Source organism: Micropterus salmoides, unplaced genomic scaffold (genome assembly GCF_014851395.1).
Source record: "Micropterus salmoides isolate LMB-PRFRI ecotype aquatic unplaced genomic scaffold, ASM1485139v1 Ms_hic_scaffold_2, whole genome shotgun sequence".
Lineage (NCBI taxonomy): Eukaryota > Metazoa > Chordata > Actinopteri > Centrarchiformes > Centrarchidae > Micropterus > Micropterus salmoides.
Genome location: NW_024041150.1, coordinates 33,387,934 through 33,405,431, shown reverse-complemented (window position 1 = coordinate 33,405,431; position 17,498 = coordinate 33,387,934). Strand labels below are relative to the sequence as shown.

Genomic DNA, 17,498 nt, shown 5'->3' with positions numbered 1-17,498 from the left:
ACGCCCGTCACTCCCGCATGACCCTGTTTGTATGTGTGTGTGTTACAGTGCTTAAATCGTTCCAGCATGATCATAATAATGTCATCAGAAGCTTGGGAGAAGTATAGGCGAACACAATGTTCCATAAGTGAGTGTGTGCGTCCAAATGTCTGTCCGTCTGCAGGTATATGTGCCTTTATGCCTAAGTTTGTAATTGTTGTGGGAAAGTATGTGTTTGTGTAAACGCACATGTTAGCATCTCTCCATTTATCCACGTCTTTATGTGTGTGTGTGTGAGAGAGAAAAGAGTGAGTGTGTACGTGTAAGAGCGTGAATCCAAAATTAACAACCCAACTGTTTCAGAGGTCAGAGCGCAAAAAAAACTAAAGTCAGGAATATGGAAATTTCAGAGGCCGGAATTCCTCGGTTTGCTTCCAAACATCATTCACTCTTAGCAAGGTCAAGTCCATAAAACACACACATAAACACACACACACACAGACAAAAGGGTAGTCAGTGTAACGTTGGTGAACCATGTCAGTATAAATCTGATAGTCCCAACATAATACAACGACGGCCACAAAAATGTCAACAGTCTACTTAACCCCCTGGAACGGATGTGAGGGGGAACAGCAGAGAGAAAAGAAAAGAAAAGAAAAGAAAACGGAGCGATGGTTAAACCAAGAGAAAGAAAGAATGACTGCAAGGTGGCCAGAGCTAACGGAGAGCTGCAGTGAAGCAGAATTTAGGAGAAAACAGAGCAGTTTAGCATGAATGGACCAGAATATCCTGGTACATGTTTACCTTCTTGTTTTGTGTCACTTCTTAATTTGGATCATTGCTTTCATATTCGAAACTGAATGTTGATCTCTAAAGACTGAAAAATAAGTCTAGGACTAATTTTGCCTCTGTACAAATGCAGCTTGCTGGTAAAAAAACAAAAAAAGAACAAAAAAGCATATTGGTAGGAAAATATTTAATACTCCGGATCTATTGCAGAAGGTAAACCAAACAGCAAATGTAAAAGTGTCCACAATTTCCATAGGCTTTTTCAGACCAAATTGTACTGGGATCTCTCTGAGAGGAACTGCTCACCACAATGCTCTTAATGTTGACTAGCTCAAATAATTGTTTTGCTTGCTGTCAGTTAGAACTACTCCTAAATGATGATAGTGAGACCTTAGCAGTTCAGATTGGAAACAAGTTAAACTATCTTGGGGTGTTGTTCCAACCCTCAACTGTGTCATGAGCTTCGGGTACTGACCAAAAGAATCAGGGATACAAGCAACCAAAATGCATTTCTTTCACAAAATGGCTGGGCCCAACCTCAGAGAGACTGAAGAGCTTGGCCACGTGGATTCAAAGAAACCACTTAACATGGTTTGCTACATCTGACTAGGATGCCACCTGGACGCATCGCTGTGGAGGTTTTGCAGGCATGTCCAACTGTGAGGAGTCCCCAGGGTGGACCCAGAGAAACACTAAACATTATTTATCCCATTTTGCCTGCAAACATCCCGGGGTCCCAAAGCAAGTGCCGGAGGATTGGCTTTGGTGACGGCGAATGGGCTACTTTGCATGGTGGCCCCCACGTTGAGATTGGTTTGCATTGAAGGTTTCATCAGACATCACAAATGAGGGCTGCTCTGACTCAACAGTCAAGCAATAAAACAAAACCTAGGTGCATGGTCTAATCCACACCCAAACCCAGGGAGACCATGTTGACCATTTGAAAAATGTAACCCTGTCATTTGTTTTAATGAGACCACTGTGAAGGCCCTGATGCCAAAACAAAGTTTATACTGGCTTAAGTTTAGCTGTAATGCAACATAATCAAACAAGCCACTGCGTAGGCCAATCAAATCCCCAAAACGTGCTCTTTTGCTTGACTACTTTGTAACATGAACAGGGTACTTCTGCTCATTTTCTGATGATTGTTGCGGCTGGGGATAAAATGATTGCCACCCTGATGATTTTCCAGACTTGTAAAATCCTGTTTGATAGACTTACAAACTGCTCTGCAGCGTTTTGGCATCTGAACAGTCTTTAAACTCAGGGATCTATTACTCAAACCAGATCTAGATTAACAACACACTCACACAAGTGCAGCTTCTTGCATTTTCCCAACACAGTGTTGATTTTTAGACTGGATGCCCACTTACTGACTTTCCACCATCCCGCTAAACTTTTCTCTTTGCTTTCATCGACACCTTTTAACCTGAAACTCAACTCTTTCGCTCTGCTCCAGCAATAACTTCTCACCCTGCTCCCCCATATCACCTAACCTTCCGTCCTGTTCTGTCCTATCTCGTAAACCAAACCTTACCTCCTCCTCCTCCTGCCCTCCTAACATTGAACTCACCTCTTTCCTTCTCTCTAACCCCAAATTTCTCACCCTCGCCACCCCAACCCCCCCAAACACACACACACACACACACACACACACACTACTGCCAGCTGTAACCCTAAACTTACCTTTAAACATTGTTAGCCCCCCTCTCACTCCACACAGACATGCACACCTCAGCTCACCCTGAGCCAGCCCAGTGGCCTGACCTTGGCCTCCTCTCCATTTTAACTCTCCCATAACTTCACACAGAGCTGAACTTGTGCCCTGAACACTGTCTTTCTCACACATACAGATGTGCACACTTGCACAAGCGCACACACACAGAAATGAAGACACATAAATGCTTCCGTTCATGTCTTCTTGCTCTCCTTCTGTCCTCCTCACTGCATGTGTGTGTATGTGAATGTGTGTGTGTGTGAGTAAATCGATCTGTCTTCATAAAAACGTCTCATACAGGGGCTGTTACACAACATGTTACCTAAGAATACAGACAAAGTCTGCGTCTGAAATCAATCACTCCTTCACTAAATCTGTGGAAAACAGTGAGTCAGTTGGAAAACCAAACACAAAACACTATACAAGCCATCGTTTTTCACTATGAAGTCACGCATGAGTTGCCTGTTCATATCATACTTTTTGGTTTTTGGTTGTTATCTGTGATGATAAGTTCTTTCATTTATGAAGGGAAAAGAAAGATGCTAAGAGCTGTGGAGAATGGTGTGTGGTCTTCATTGGTTCCTAAAAGCATTTTCTTCATAGATGGCATTATAAGACACCACAAGCCAAGATATTTCTCTTTTTATTTTTTTCAACTCATTCACATTAAAAGATAAGCCCGGTGTCACTGGACACTGTAGTTTGTAACAAGAGAACAGTGAATTTGTTGGGACTATTTTCAGCGGTGGATTAACACACATTTGGTGCTGTAGTGAGTACAGCAGCAGGACCGTCTATGTGGGATTGAATCAAAGTAACTTACTTAGTGTGCATTCATGGTAGTGAAGGAACATGTCACCCAGTGCAACAGTGTAGCCCACTGATGTTTTTTTATATAGTTTTTGACACTGCTGGTCTTGATGTGCATATGATTGTGACTCTCTTCCCTCAGGTGTATCAATAAAGACAAGCCGGGAGTCTTGGCTCTCTCTCTGTCTTTGTCCACTTCCCAGCCTTGGCAGCAGTTGGTGACCTGTGTGATGTAGACTTTGTGTTTCTGGTAGTTCTGTTGTCGTGGCTTTATTTCTGTTTGGTTAGGTTCAGTTTAATGTCGTTTTTTTGGGGCAGAGCGAAGAACCCAGATCAGACGGCCCTTTGTGGGCTGGTCTGGGTGGCTTCTCATTCCTTTTGTAAATTTTTGGCCGACCGATCAGACCTGTTATTTTGTTGTTTGGACTGCTGTTCGTTGTTTAGGGTTGATTTATGGCAACCGTCACTGTTTATTTATGACACTTTGTGTCAATCCTATTTGTTTTGCAACTCATTGACTCCTTTGATTATGTTAGACCTCCTGAGCCTTTCTGGGGGTCGTAACAAACGGTGATCTATGGCACAGAGGAATAATCAGGCTTTGGATCAACAGATACTATTTAGTAGGATCAATTCATTGCTGCTTTTGGGAAAAAACATTTTATCACGTTCACTTAGAACTGATACATTTCTACTACAGAACCTTGTCTTTAAAGCACGTGTCAAATGACATGATTTGATGCTACGTAACATGCCCCTTAAGATGAATAATCTTTTAAATGCTCATGTCCCTCTTACAGCTGAAATTAATTCTTAATATATATTAACCTCTTTTAAGGTTTTTGTAGAATGCAAAAGACGAAATCAGAAAATCAAGTCAGTTTCAAACAGATATGGTGAATATAGGCCTTAAATCCCTTCATCTGTCTTACAATCTTAAAACACCTTCTTCCCTCTTCCTGCTTTGCCTCTCCATCCTCCTCCCTTCCCAAAATTCTCAGAAAGCAGCAAATAAAAAAAAATAAAAAACGGATGCATTTTTTGGCTCACAGGCGTACATCAGCTCACTTTCACTGTGACTTTTTTCCCCTCTGTTCTTCAGTGGTCATTCGAAGGTCATACACTCGTGAAACATCCGTTGGGTTTCTCTCCCAATTCACAACCATCCGCTCTCCAATATATTCTCACATTCTCTGCAGTTATCACATTCTCAGATGTTAGTCAAGAGGGCAAGAGGTCTTATGGATTCTGAGAATACCGAGGTGTCATGCACACACACGCACACACACACCACAGCGTCTGGCAAACCCTTTTTCTTTGGTTGACCCTTGCCTCTCTCTTCTGTGCTCTCACCCTGTAACTTAATGCTTATTTTCACATTGCACACGTAGACAGTCACACAGCATACACACAGGTAGAAAAACACAAGTTGTCTCTCAACCCCCCAGAAAATAGATATCTATGCAGTCTGTCTCACCTTAACATGTTTTCCCTCTCTCTCTCTTTTATCTCTTTCCTTCGCGCACACACTCATGAGCACACGCACAGACATCCCCAGTGTGTGTTGACCTAGGAGTAACTCAGTGAAGTCAGCCAATAAAACACAGAGGAATTGTCGGCACGTAACTTGACATTCTAGTGGTTTGTTTGGATAACCTCTTGCTGTGCGGAACCAACACACACATACACACACACACACATGCTCGAACTACAGCACAGTATTTTACATTTACGATCCTGCAAGACCCCGCCGCCCCGCTTGGACCCCAGCATTGTCCTCTCGTCCACCCCGCCACACACACACACACACACACACACACACATATTTAGTCTACCAACCCTCTGTTTTCCCAGCAATTATCTCCAAACTAAACAATTACCCAAAAGCGGTAACTACAGACCAGAGTTATTGTGAAAGCCATACTTTTTTGCCACGTTAGCAGTGTCGCTCTAGGAATGGCAATTTTGGATGGACTGCCATGACATTTTAAACAGACAGACATGGGCCCCAGAGAATGAATTGTAATTACTGTAATTACAGAAGGTCACATTTTCTACTTGTCAAACACTGTAGATCATTACTTTGTCACTGTGCCCACATTTATCAAGATGCTTAGAGTGAAACTTTTACTCACAAACTGAAAATTAAAAGCTTTTTTATCAGATTTCTTTTTAAATTGACTTAAACTCAAACTCAGCTCAGCATTCAACACAATGAAACCGATTGTCTAACTTAGCACTCGTGGACGACACCACCATCATGGGATTTCAAACAACGATGAATCTTCATGTCTGGAGAAAATCTACAATCTGAGCTGAGTGGTGCACAGAGAACAACCTACTGCTTAACATCAGCAAAACCAAGCAGGATAAGTGGTTGACGATGGATGGATGGGAATCAGCATAACAAAGAACCTGACATGGTCATCTCACATCACCACGCTGGTGAGAAAAGCTCAGAAATGACTGTGTTTCTTACCGAAACTTAAGAAGGCTCACGTGCCATGTTTTTGTTAACTTTTACAGAGGAGCAATAGAGAGCATCCTGACTGTAGACATCACAAACTGGCATGGGATGTGCTCGGCCCAGGACCAGAGGGCTCTGCAGCGGGTAATTAAAACTGCTCATTAGATCATCGGTACCCATCTCCCGAGCATCAGTGATATTAGTGAGGTGAGGTCCTTGCATTGCCCAAACGATACTAGAGGACAGCCTCTACCATGCACCCTGCTGCCATCTGGCAAGAGATCTGGCAAGTATCTCCTGTCGCACCATCAGACTCATCAGACTAAGTCGCTTCTTCCCCCAGGTTGCGAGTCTCAGCAACTGGCACTGATTTCATTTGTAGTCTCTAATCATGTATCTTTTGTTTGTCTGCAGTTCCCCCTGATTATATGTCTTCTCTTCTCTGCTCCTTTTCAGTTTTTCTATTATTTACATTTTAACATTTAGTTTTCACTGGCAATATTCAGGATTTCAGACAAATAAAGTTGACCTCAAATTAAATTAATGTAAAAACCAAATAAGGTTTTGCAGAATAACACATCACTGAGAAAGTTTTTTGTTGAAAGAATGAACACTGGGGTAGGTTAATTCCTTGTGTCTGTCCTCTTTGAGTATACATAAGACTAGTCACACAATGACTTAAGGGCTACACCTGAAGGTTATTCTCACACTTCACTATAAGTATGAATCAGTTGCTTGATAAATGTTTCTTATTCTTCTGCGTCTTCAGCCTGTGATGAGCGGCACACGTAGAAATTGCTTTGGTGACCGAAAAAGTCGGAAATCAATGTACTAACCAGATCAAGGCTCTTTCAATGTGTTATACCACAAACAAACTTCTAAAACCAAATTCTTTTTCAAAACTCTTAATGGGACTCCAGATTTGTCCTGACATCTCATCCCATTGTCTCAATTCAAATGTGTTTTCATATTTAACTCTGGACTGAAATTCTGCAATATCTTACATTTCACAAGTCTTCAGCTTCTACTTCAGAGTTCTGATTTTGTTCTGAGAGTCACAGTTGGGTTGTTAGCTATCAATGAATGGTTAAAGCTTCATTTATCTCTTACATATAAATTAAACAATTTCCCTAAATATTCCTCCTTAATTGTGGAATGTACATGCACAAATACATGTGTGTGGTTGCAATGCTCTAGTTTCTAGTTAATATAACCTTAAAGGTCAAATTCTTATTTTTTGACAACCCACATGTGCACATAGCCTACTTTTTGTTTGACTGTGTTACCTTACCTGTGTGTGTGTGTGTGAACTCCTGTTCCCCTTGTGTGTTCCAGGTCTGTATTTATGAGTCCCTGGGCTCCCACTGAAATCCAAATCTTCTTTAACTTTTACATCAACATGATCCTCAACTCATGTGTGTGTATGGATGTGTTTGGTGGTTGTGTGCATGCGTGTGAACATGGTGCCAAGTGTGTCATCATTACCTCACCCTGACCTCTGTGTATGTGTGTGAGAACCGGGTGAAGCAGCATCATTTTCACCTCTTTACCTCGCCGACTCTGAACTCACCGCAGCACACACTCTTTTTTTGTAAGTTTGTGTGTGTACTTTTATGTAAGGCCAGAGGATCTGGATTACCTTTACCTGTCACCTAATCCTGACCTTGACCTCTCAAAAAAAACTCTCTTTCACAATATAAAACACTGTAATGGCAGCATTTTTCACTCTGTGCTTCAAAGGAGCACACTGAGGTTTTAGGGAAACTTGCACATTAGTCATTTTACCTGTTAAGTTATGAGAACACAGACACCAAAATCATTCAAGTGCACCTCATAGATCATCCAATGCACCTCAACATACACCAGGACTACTCTAGATTTAGGGCCGTGACTGTCATTTTTAGGTCCTAAAAGTTTCATGACCACAGATTGGATGTGAAAATTGTGCAAATATGATACTTTGTGGTTTATAAATCTGTCTTATAGATTTGTGTCTAGATTTACAGCAAGTATATGTAACTTTTGCTGAACAGTGGCCCTGCCACAAGTACCAATTATGGCATAATGGAAACGTGTAACAGCACCATAGGTAGAGTCATAAAGTCTTTAGCTTTATCACAAAACCCCTGGCATATATTGACTGCGAAATGTGTAGCTTGAATTAAACTTTTAATTGAGCAATTATGGCAAAACTACTGCTAAAACATACTGTAAAAGTCGCACATGAGAAGAGTCTTAAAGTCAGTGAAATTACCCAGTTAGACAGCAATATGTAGCTAACATTGCTAACATTAGCTTACACCATTCAACTTTTCATCAGACACCGTAAACCAGCAGCAACAAAATCCATTGTGTATTGAGCAATTGTGAGTTTCATTGCTAATAAATCCAGCTTAATATCTATTATAGAAGGAATGTGTTATTTGTATTTTGTTTTAAATGTATTGAATTGTCTCTGGTGGCCTCTGTACATCCAAGGTGTCCACAACTGAGAACGTCTGGCATGAACTCAAGGTTAGAACAGCTGTAAAGCTAAATAATAACTAACCTTTATTAATGTACATATGCGTAAGATAGTAAACACAACACCGTACAAGTTGGATAAAGGCTCAGTGATTATCTCCTGACATATTTTGAGGTTTAGCGAAACCCTCTCCATTACAAACCCTTCAATTGCAGCAACTGACACTCAATATCACAAAGTAAATGTAAGAACGTAAAGACATAAGTGCTATGTTGGGCATATTATTACATCACAATGGTCAGATAATGCAACATAGTGTCCCTGGTTCAAGTGACGAGGGCAACAATACTGTATCAGACAGGACAGCTAACATTGTAAGCTAGCTACTTCTGTCTTACATCAGGCTTGCAATCCGACAAACAGCTCATTCGGCTTTACTGTCCTCAGGTGGTTCAGCAGTTCAGCTGTCTCCACAGTCTGATTAATTCACACTCTGATTGGCTGTTGAGTTGAGGCATTAGGAGTTACGATTGGTTAGGCACAGCCAGTTGTAAAGTTTCAAAGCTCATGCCAGAGTGGACTCGGTATATATAATTGGTAGGCCTAAATGCTGTCTTAGCAACGAGTAACTTGTCTTCTGATCTTATTCACAAGTTGTACATGTATTGCTCATGTGGATACACTGCATCAGGGCTGCCTCCCTGTAGCTCTGCACTATAGCATGTGCTACATTACCATGCATGATTTCAGGCTTGTCATAATTTCAGGGAAAATACAGCTATAGGAAGAAAAGCTATTACCATTATTATCAGGTGTTAAACATCTGAAAAGACTAACATCTGTGAGGAGAGAATCATGTGTAATTTTAAAATTCATAGCAATGCACGCTAGGCGACGCTTGCTCATTTACCGTTTCAGGAATCCAGAACTTTACCTTCTCTCACAGTGTAAAATATCCTGCCCAGCCTTGACTGGGGCTCCTCTGGTGCCGTGGTTAATGTTACTGTCTCCACCCTGGTCCTCTACTGGCTTCAGCTGTACTTTAATAACGGACAGTCTGACCACAGAGATTTCACAGATATCCGAACGTTGTCAACTGCTACCTTCACAGCTACGTGTGTGTGTGTGCATTGGTGGGTTTGAGTGTTTTATTTCATTTGGCCTTTTTGGTCTTAATGTCTTTGAACGACTGCACATATGGCAGTTTTCCTGCATGTCTCGAAAAGCATGCTGTGTATGCTAATGTGGTCTAGTGACTCCATAGCCCCTCCGCCCTTATATGTATATATATGCCTGTGAGTGTGTGTGTGTTCTTGTGTAACATCTCTGTAACATCTCTAATACACCCTGACCGTGGATGCTCCACAGATTGGCCCATTGTGTCATCTTCTCTTTATGGTGGTAAAAAGCAGACAATCCTTTGCACACGAAGTGCACATTTAAGCCCTAAAACTAATCATATTTGGCAGAGCTTAGATTTCTGGAATGTGGAGCAATTTAATGGAACAGAGAATTAGTTTCTCTTCAGGATGTATTTCATCAAGGGATCAAAGGGCAGTAAGGAGCATTGCTGATGTCCAGTTCAAGAACACATCCATGGAGGTAATTGTCAGTTTAGGAGTTGCTGTTCTTTAGCATCCTCAGCCATGCCGCCAAATCTTTCAGATTCTAATGGCAGCTCGTCTCGTAATTACTTTCGTGACTATAAAGCAGTCTAAACAAAACTCTCACTCATGAAATATGTGGCCTGAGCTGTGTGGTTTACCACTCTGTTCTTTCTGAAAGTACATTTTAATTATTAAAAGTTTAGCAAAAACGGCATTCGGCAAATTTTAGTCAGTAAACGGTCTAATACATGACAAACTTTCAAAAAGGTAGGTTTTCCTAATCATCATGCAGGGAAAGATGACTGAGGGTACTTCTGAGAGTTTCCCAGTACATCAGCAGCACTACTGGAGCAGTGTTGGGGCTGCAGGGAGATGAAGAATGGGGAAGGCCTTTATTTTGCTAATCTATATTTTTTCTGGCAGTCTGGATGGACTCTCAGACAGTCAAACTTCCACTCCCAAACCACCTCTATAAACTTGTTGTCGTCCTAACCACTGCTGCAGTGGTGTTTGTTGAAGACAGGGAAGGCATGTATTTCACGGATCTGTGAATGAGCCAGAGCTCAGCCTGTGCACATTTCTCATCGGGCTTCAAATATATCCACATAACACCCACCTAAATGACATCAATGTCAGCCAACTCACATGAAACAGATTATTATGTGAACGCAGGAAATGACAATGAGGATCTGCAGGCAATAAGACAGGACTGACATGAGCAGGAAAAATCAAGGTCTGTCAATACATATGTAATAGCTTACATCCTATAGCAACATACTGTATATATAAATACAGAACATTTTCCCACTAATTTTCATATTGATTACCAGTATATCACACTCTTAAGGTAAAGGCAAGTTTCTCCATTTTAATTGCAAAGGGTGCATTGGACATGTGTTGCTGTGATTAGAGTTTGTAACGCGTGAGTATAGTATAGTAAACTTGGGTCATCAGATTTTTTTGAATTATTAAATTTGTTAGTAGTTATAAAAATGAATTCTATATAGGTTAGTTTATCAAAAACATCACACTATATAATATTGCATAAAGTCAGAAAGAAGGAGTCAAAGCGCTCTGCTCTGTTAAATCCAATTTGTAAATGTGGCATCCAGCTGAAATTAAAAAGCCCTGCACTGACCGTTCTCTTACCTCGCATTGTTATTGTACCTCAATTGGCAAAACCGACCGCTCACATTTTCAGAGAAGGCATTTGAGAAATCTCGCCCACCTGTGTTTCCTTAAGTAGTGATGTCTTGGCGGGGTGAGGTGCCTTTTGAAACCGTGACATGAAAGCTCTCCACTGAACCCCACACAAATACACTGGCTGGCAGCTGTTTGTGTGTGTGTGTGTGTGTGTGTGTGTGTGTGTGTGTGAGAATTATACATGTGCACAATGTGTTAATACAAATTTTATCAACAGCACTGTTTTACAAGCACATGGACATAATAAACACCAGCAGGAACGTGTGTTCATGTGTTTGTATGTGTTCAACAACGCTATAAAGCAATAGAGGAATGTGCTTTCACTCTTTAATGAGGTTCATCAAAACAGTGAGGCGTCAAGAAATGAGCCTCTTCACACGCAACGTGAAGAAACAAGAGCGGGTGGGTTATATATAGAAAATATATACAGACAGACAGACCATGAAAGCAAATGTGTTATTTCCATTAAGTCAACAGTAGGGCCCTTTGGGGGCAGAACTCCAAGACAAGCTCAACATCATACGTGACATAACATTTTGTGGCCTTTAAAAGTTGTTTAGGTGAATGAATGAATTAGCATTCATTTGGAGTCGCGTTTCTGGCAACTTGACCAACATAAGTTCAATTTACTCTTCTTCTAGCTCTGTTTTGGTCTCCACCACCCTCTTTAGCGGCTAACTGCTTCACTATGTCCATCAGATATTAGCTTTGCATTAACTTTGTTGGTTTGTTGTTAACGGCTAAAATCCACTGACTTGGGTCTACAGCACGTTCCGGCTGTGCCGCGGTTACCGGAGCATATCACGGCCATTATAGTCAATTCGTGTCCACCAAACGCGGTCCCTGAAGCGTCTTAGAAGCGTCTCTCCACTCTGCAGAGAATAGGTAGCAGGTGTATTTTTGACGCAAGCCATGTCAAACAGCACAAAGCAGATCAAACCAGGCACGAAGTCAGACACAGAACGGCATAGAGAATCTGGTCAATTTTCAAAATAAAACACCCTGTGGAGACTCCCGATCATAATACAGGTTACACACATGGTTAAAACATACACAAAAAGAAATCATTTAACTACGTAGCCTACTTAATCATAGTAGAAGCACAAAAAGCACACACTGATTACCCAATCAACAAAATCTAAACATGTCAGCAAAATCAGGCAGGCAAAACGCTCTGATTCTGAAATAAAGAAGTCAGTAACGTGGGGCAGGCAAAACGCTCTGCTGCTGAAACACTTCTGAGACGCTTCCAGTGGACTTTGATGCAGGGCTATGAACGATCAAATTGTGGCACAGCTGTAACGTGCCGTAGCCGGAGTCAGTGGATTCCCGTAGTTAGTGCTGGGCAGGTAACAGTTTTACCAGGGCTTTTTTCTGAAAACATCTGCCTGCTGTTTGGAGGAACTGACTGGATCAGACAGTAAAGTTTTGTACTGTAAAACCAAAACCAAAAGTCCCATATGCATACAGAGAACCCACAGAGCTGGGAGATATTCTCTGTGGGTATGTAACTACAAGTGGACCTGTGGTGTATAACATATGTGCATCTGGCCATTACGTGTATCCGGCCATTACAGTTTAACATAATGCTCTGCAGCTGGTGAGAGGGACAGTGAACCCTTATGGGGAAGTAATGATTGATGGGTGCAGTGTTAGGGGAAGTAGAAATTAGGTATAAAGAGATTAGTGTGTATAAAGAGATTAGTGTGTATGAAGGGACTGTACCCTTCTGTGGTGTCTAATAGATGGTTACACTTATTTTACAGCACTGTGCCCTTATATGGTTTTTAGCAGAGACCTAAACATGTCCTATATAAGCTGTGTTCGATGTACAGAGAGACAGAGTGGTCATCGGGCTGGGTCACTCTCCAAGCTGCTGCAGAGCTTGTAATTGATGCTGAATTCTTTGATGTAATAAACTTTTATAATCAAGAACAGTGTCAAGCGGATTTCTTCTCAACACATCATCGCAGCATTATCGTTCGGACACCACAGACCGTTTCACATTACCTTTACTCATATGACCCACTGGTAATTTGTAGACATTGCATATAATGTACACTAACCTACAGTCCATCAGCATTAGGAAGTCTTCAGCTGCAGGGTATTCTAACCTGAAATGAAAGGAAATGTTTATATTACTAAAGTAGAATACTAATACCATACTAATCTGCAAAGAAAAAAAAACGAGGGGAGAGTTTCTATTTTAGTCAACTTACGCTTACTAAAATAAGATTTTTTAAGTAAAGTAATAACGATGAGTGTTACCTGACTAGCATACTAGCAGATGTTTTGCAGGATGTATTTCATACCAAAAAAGGACAGCAGTTAAAGATTTAAAGGCCGTAAACAAAAAATAACACGTAGAATTTCCAAGGATCGCGGGAAGAAACAGTTCGGGAGACAGCATGAGTTAACCAAGTAAAACAAAGAGATATTTTTTTCTCAATTGAATGGAGCTGGAGATGTTAACTGGGAATGCAAGAACAATGTACAGAAAGCAAACAGGATGAGGACAGACAAAATGAGATAGAAGGAAGAGCTAGGAGGTTAATGGCAAGTGCAGTTTATAAAAAACAGAGGGCAAGGAAGGAAAAAACTGCAGGATTTACAGGAATAGAGGAAGAAAGGAGAGGGGGGAAGAAAAATGAGATTAAGGAGAAAGAAGACAGTGTAGCGATTTAGTGATCAGGGTAAAACTGAAGTTTTCTTTCCAAATCTGAAAAGTTTCTTCTTCTTGATTCCCCATGATGATGGTAAATCTTATATTCCACATCATACTGCCTGCACTGTGGTGTGTGTGTATGCAGTCTATATAAATCTACAGTGTGTTTTCTTTTGCTCTGCTCGAGTGGAATATTTTTCTAATGAGAGTTTTATTTCTGACTCCGACCATCACATGAACGAACAAACTCACACACACACACACATGCCATCAGAGACAAGCATATGGAAATTAAATCAAGCGGGAGACAGAGGGCTTGCAGAGGCCAAGGGACACACACACGCATACATTTATAAAAACACACAGACCAAGGTCACTCATACTTTGATCTAGAGTACATTTGTATTTTAGCATTCCCTTTCCTCTGCTAACATATTAACTTGTTTGTACACAAACCTAAAACACATTACAGCACGTTCTCCCTCTCTCTCTCTCTTTGTCTTGATGTCGCACAACTCGCAAACACCCCCCCCACACACACACAAAAAAACCCACACATTCCCTGGCACACGAAACATGGAGGGCGTCAAAACAAAATCGCCAAAAACAGCACAAACATCCGTGTGTGTGTGTGACCTCTCACACTTTTCCTAAGTGACTTGTGCATGTTTACATACTGTATGTGTACAAGAGTTCATAAGTAAAGGAAAACATGCATGTTTCTGCTTGTATGTGTGTGTGTGTGTTTCCCGTGAGCATCGGCACCATCAACACCATCAATGCCCAAACCAAAACATTCATAAAAGTTTCAGCAAGACATCAAAGGTTGTGACCTCCATTGACTCTCTTTATCTCTGGCCTGTGTGCGTGGAGTCACCAGATACTATCTCTGATCTTTTATCGCTCTGGTTTTATTGTAAACGGCTGCAGATTCACCTGCCAGACAACATGCTCATTCAAAAGGTTCTTTGGCAACCTTTTGGCCTTCACTTCACCCGGATAACATCAGTGGTTCAGCCAAAGAAAAGAAAAAAACCTTTAAAAAGTTGACTGTCTGTTAGCTCTAAAAACTTAAAAATTCACTGGATTGGTTACACTTATTTGAACTTCTGGCAAATGACACTTGATGGATTACTTTTTCCAAAACTGCTTGTAGCAGAGGGCAGGCATGTTTATCACAGGTAGCACGTGTGATACAAGCCTCATCTATGGTGGCCTTGAGGTGCAAAACATGACAGGAAACAAATTTTAAATTTATTAAATTTATTATCACTCTGAAGTAGCAAAGAAAGAACAATTTTCTATAAATTGATGAAATTTAATTCAAAGGAATATTTTATAATAACCTACTAGAGCTAACAGGTAATTAGCTTAGCATAAAGACTAAAACCTTTGTGTACATATTAAAAGAACAAGGTCTTACTTAGGACCTATTTTTATTTTCCTTGTATCTGCTTCCCCTTGGAAACATGGTGTCTCTTTTCATGTTTATGCTGATGACACACAAATCTACATGTCGGCCAGATCCATAGACCCTGGAATGCTCAGTTCACTTACCAATTGCCTTTGTAAGGTAAAAAATAGGATGTCAAATAATTTACTCTAACTGAACACAGACAAAACAGAGATGCTGGTCATTGGTCCCAGCAAATGGCAAAACAAATACTGCCATCTGCTGGTTCCCTAGTGAATCACATTAAGCCTGTTGCAAAGAATCTTGGCGTCTGGTTTGACAGCAGTTTAATTTTCGAGCAGCACACCACAAAGCTTGTGCAATCATGCTTTCATCATCTTAGACATTTATCAAAACTATGATCAATGTTAACTAAGGACACTGAGACTTTCTTACATGCTATTACATCATCATGCCTGGATTACTGCAACAGCCTTTTCACTTGTTTAACCCAAAAATCCATTGATCGACTCCAGACTGTCCAGAACTCAGCTGCCAGGCTTTTAACCAGAACAAAGAAATATGACCACATTACCCCTATTTCAGCTTCATTACACTGACTCCCAGTATGTTTTAGAATACACTAAAGTTTTATTCATTACTTTTAAAGCTCTTCATGGCCTCTCTCCTTGTTATATCGCTGACCTTTTAGTCATACCAGCACGTACCTTGAGATCCTCGGGTAGAGGTCTGTTGTCTGTTCCAGAGTCTCGACTGAAAACTAAAGGGGACAGAGCGTTTGCAGTCAGGACCCCGAGGCCTGCCCGAGGAAATAAGGGCGGGTCAGTGAACTCTTTAAGGTCCCTTCTTAAAACATTTTTTTTTTTATAGAAGAGCCTTTCCAGATTTCAGTTGATTTTAATTTTCCCTTTAAATTTTTATTTAATTTTAATTTCATGACTTTCTTCCTGCTTTACCATGCATGTTTGCAGTGTTTTATTTTTTTTGCTCTTGTGAAAGCACTTTGTAATATTGTGAAAAATGCTCTATGAATAAAGATTATTATTATTATATGTTTCTTAGAGAGGCTGTTTTTCCTGTTTTAATCTAAGCTAAGCTAAAGGTCTTCTGGCACCAGCTCCATATTTGGCATACGGACATGAGAATGTCAAGCAAGAGAAAAAGTGTATTTCCTAAAACTTTTAACAATTTCCTTAATGAATTGAATTAAAAACAACAATCACATTTTATATCTCAGACTTCTGCTGCAGCTCTGGAGGTCGTCAGATCTGATCAAGGCCCTCAACTCATAACCAGATGATGCATTACTGTAGTTCAAAGTTCATTTCATTTGTCACGAGGTTGTTTTCAGTTCATCAAGGCACAAAAAGCATAGTTTTGTTGGTGACCTGTTGTGTCTTTTGCAGGCTCATTCACCAGTTGTTATGCAGTGTGTCTGTTAGGATTTCAGCACTGCTTTGTGCTTCTCACTGATTCAATCTGCCTTGTTTGCTGCATATTTCTCTGACTGATACAAGTGGGAACAATATGTTTTATAGACAATAAACATCTTTTTTATTTAGTCTACCAGCTTGTTGTTTATGTGAGGCTTCAATAAGAAGTCATCATCAGTGCTGGAAGTTTTTTTTAGGGTGTGTGTTGTCTAATGTGGATCAGATTGTTACGGCTTTCTTTGTAGGTAACCTTACCTTACGTTGTTTTACTTGTGTCTGCGTGTCGAGGTAGTATCTTCGACAGCATACCTCATCAGCAGTGAGGACAATGGGTTGGATCAATAAGCAGCAAGACAAGGCAAAGTGACAAAGAAGTTGTGGCTATGAACCTTTATGATTAGGTGGAGAAAATGCCACATGCAGGTTCAACCAGCATCGGAATCAGCTTTATGGCCAGATATGTTTAAACATACAAGGTGTTTGCTTTGGTGACTTGGTGCATAACCATACACATAAACATATAAATATAAAAACATTAAATTGACAATTGGCAGTGGCTTAGGAGACAGAGAGGTTGCCCTCTAATCGGATGGTTAGGGGTTCGATCTCCTCCTGTCTTTGGGAAAGATACTGAACCGCAAATTGCTCCCGATGGTCTGTGCAATCAGTGTGTGAATGTTAATTTCTGTGCTGATGAGCGTTTGGCAACTTAGCCTCTGCCATCAGTGTATGAATGTGTGTAAAAAGGGTGAATGTGACGTAGTGTAAAAGAGCATGGAGTGGTGGGAAAGACACGTACAAGTATAGACCATTACCATTTACAGGAAATTCAAAATATGAGAATAATAAAGACTGTGCAATATGGCAGTTATTTACATGTTCATCACATTTGTATGCACAAACATTTACAATATGTATTGTAAAAGGGGAATGGAGCGTTAGGGGTGCAT

General features: G+C 40.7%; 1 long non-coding RNA gene across 1 annotated transcript in view; it reads right to left on the bottom strand.

Moving 5' to 3' along the window:
- The window catches only part of LOC119913176, a 261,699-nt gene that overhangs the window by 145,656 nt on the left and 98,545 nt on the right, over window positions 1-17,498 (bottom strand). The window contains exon 3 of the long non-coding RNA XR_005446401.1: window positions 13,103-13,150. This is a non-coding gene — a long non-coding RNA (uncharacterized LOC119913176). The remainder of the gene's footprint in view (window positions 1-13,102; window positions 13,151-17,498) is intronic.